This window comes from Rhea americana, unplaced genomic scaffold (assembly GCF_003343005.1).
Source record: "Rhea americana isolate MKP2758 unplaced genomic scaffold, rheAme1 scaffold_4, whole genome shotgun sequence".
Lineage (NCBI taxonomy): Eukaryota > Metazoa > Chordata > Aves > Rheiformes > Rheidae > Rhea > Rhea americana.
In genome coordinates, this window is record NW_028186534.1 from 3,381,582 (window position 1) to 3,384,583 (window position 3,002).

General features: G+C 58.0%; 1 protein-coding gene across 1 annotated transcript in view; it reads left to right on the forward strand.

The window, feature by feature from the left end:
* SRC (SRC proto-oncogene, non-receptor tyrosine kinase) overlaps window positions 1-3,002 on the forward strand; it is a 15,555-nt gene that overhangs the window by 2,539 nt on the left and 10,014 nt on the right. The gene's annotated exons all lie outside the window — the stretch shown is intronic.

Below are 3,002 nucleotides of genomic sequence, written 5' to 3' on the forward strand. Positions count from 1 at the left end.
GCTGTGGTTTTTCAAAGGCTTGGTTAGAGAGGAGGGTCGGTGTGGTACATGTTTTGCAGTATCTTGGTGAACAAAAGGACTGGGCTGGAAATGCAGAATGTAAGAAATTGGAGGTTTAGTGTTTAGCTACTGACCCTTCTACTGTCTAGTGCAAATATGTTGGTGAGACTTCCAGAGGGAGACAGACTTTGGTAAACTCCTTTGCACGGTGCTAGCGGAGGAGAAGACATCTCTTTGTGTTGAATGCTTTCAGCCCCTCAGCTGCCTGCTCTGGTGCGCAGGTGCTCCAGTCTTGGAAGAGCTGCCCACCTTGTCCAGCATTTTTGCTTGTGCTTGAGCCACGTGCTCCGAGTGCAGTGAGCTCAAACACTGGAGATACTGTTTTCCCTCTGAAAAGGTTTGTTAGAAAAACATGGTGGCCAGAGGGTGATGCTTGATGGTATCTGCATGCCCTTTGGTGGTGGGCTGGGAGTCRTGTAATGCTCTTGTGAAACTTGTCTGGCTGAGTTACATGCTCTGTTACATGCGCTAATCCATCCCTAGTTTTGAGTGAATCCAGACTGATCTCTGGAATTGCAGAGTTCAGGCCTTTTAGCACTGTTCTTGAAATGTTGGACTTGCTCCAGTCCAAATGAAATTGGAAGGGAAGGAGCCATATGAACTGAAGGAAGATAACTGCAGACCTCCAGAGAAGTCACGCACCTGGCACTCCACTCCTCAGTCTTTGGAGGAAGGACTGCGAAGTTCTGGAGGTGGTGAAGGCAGGCATGTCATGTCTTCTGCCTCTGGGCTTCGAGAGAGGAGTCATCGCTGGAGCCCAGGAGGCTGGCAGGGCTTTCAAGAAGCTCTTTTGGACAAAACTGCGTTTAAGTCCTTCGTGGAGTGGGAGCCCAAAATCAGACACTGCTTGGGATCACTTTTTGATGAGGCTGATGAACAGGTCCCAGCCAGAGTGGTTGTCTGCACTGAGCAGCTCTGTGCTTCATCGTGAACCAAGCTCGGCCGCAGACCAGCCCCCGTCCTCCTTTGAGGCTTGAGGGCCTGAGCTTCACCTGCAGCCTCTGCAGCCGGAAACCTGTCCCCACGCCGCAACGTCGAAGCTGTGGGGTGCTGCCGCTGGCTGGCTCAGCTGCAGGACGGCGTTTTTCCAAGGTGACTAGAGGATTTGTCTGCTGCAAGGGGGCTGTGTTTTTGGAGGGCGAGAGGAGACAGGGCTTGGGAAATCTGCTCAGGCCGGTCTTGGCCGCAGCGGACCCAGGGGCTTAGCTTGAGACRAGCAGAGGAAGAGCCAGCCGCAAGCTCGAGTTGTCCCAGCACGTGGTCACCATGTGCTCCCATGTGCTCGAGTTGTCCCAGCTCGGCCCCTGCTCCGATGTCCTGTGCCATCTTTGGAGACACTCTGCTTCCCTGAACAGTYGGATCCGTTCACGGCAGCGAGGGAAAGGCTCTCGTGGTACCGTTTCCAGCAGGAGGTTTTCTCCCAGCCAGCTGRTAGTCAGCAGGGATGTGATGGGGTGTTTGGGGTAAGATCATACAGGGAATTGTTGACATGCTATGTTTTGATTTTATTTTCCCTTTTCCTGTCCCACTGAGGCATTTCTGGAATAGTTTGTTTTTGCAGAATTCCCAGATTGCAGCCTTTCAGCCCAAGCTGGAATAAAGCCACAAGTTGAGATCTGGGCATTTCTCAAGCAGATGTTTTCTCCCGAGCTGTGGGAAAGGAGGCTGCACCGCTCTCGTGCCCCCTTCGCGGCCGGCCCAGTGAAGGCGACCGGGGCAGGAGCCCCGTCGGGGCAGCCGTGGGCGTCCCTCCGGCAGACGCCGCGCTGCTCTTCAGACCGACACCCTGCCAACACGTCTGCCCGCCCGGGAGCAGCCCGGGGCTCGAGCCGGCGTCCGCAGGAGCTCGGCAGGAGCCGGGGCGGTGCGCGGCGCGGCCGGGGCTCCGCTCCCCGCGGCGCCCGGCTCCCCGCAGCTCCTCGGCGATGCAGCGCTTGTTGCTTTAGCACCCGAATAGCTCGAATACCTGCCGGCGCTCGTGCCCCCGGCCGTCGGTAGCGCCGCAGGCGGCCCGGCGGCCGCGTCTGGCCTCTCGGGGCCGCTCGGAAGCCCGGCTGCTTTTAGCTGRGCCCGGTGAGTGGCACACGCTGGTTTTGAAGGTGGTGGCGCGGGCGGCGGTGAGCGAGCCCCCGAAGCAGGGCACCTGCAGCGAGGTTGGGGTTCGCAGCGGCACGGGGGGCACGGACCCGCCTGAGTTCCCCTGGGCTCCGGGCTGCGGGCRCCGGCGGGGCCTGGGCTGGGAGCCCGTCTCTTAGCAGGCAGGGAGATGGTTACCCCTTTTTTTGCTCCTAAGGTTTGGAAAGRTTGCCCCAAAAAGTTGAACCGTCTGGCAGATCTTGCAGTGCTTGTCTCGGGAACCTGCAGTTTTCCTGTAGTCTTGTCTCCCTAGTGGTCAGAATAAATTAGATGTGTGCAAAAAAAGAAGAAAAGAAGCTTTTATTATTATTATGTGATTTCTGTCTTTGATGGACAAGACTGTCCATGTTGTGTGCGGAGCTTCCCGCTGCTGGGAAGGGGAAGCTCATCCCAGGGTCCTTTGGCTCTTGCTCCCCGGCCTTTCCTGCTCCTGACCCACTTCAGAGGCGCCCCGGGGCCGGCGCGGCCGAGGCGGCATCGGCTCGGGCCGGGCAGCCGCGGGAGAAGCCGCCCGGAGCAGCTCGCGGCGGGGGCCCCGTGGGGCAGCGCCGGTGCGGGGGCTCTGCCACCTGGCCGGCCCGCACCCGCCGCGGCCGGCCCCGGGGCCCGAGCGCCGCTTGGCTGCTTCCCCCCTCCTCTCCTTTGCTCCTTTGTTTTCCCCTTTTTGGTGCTTTCACGTCACCTGCATTTAGTGAATTTTGCCGTTTTGTTTTTCCTGGTGCTTTTTGAAACTGCTTCTGTGGTTGTGCTGCGATTTGCTATTTGGTTTGTTTTTTTCCCCCTCCGTTTACTCATTTTTTTTTTTG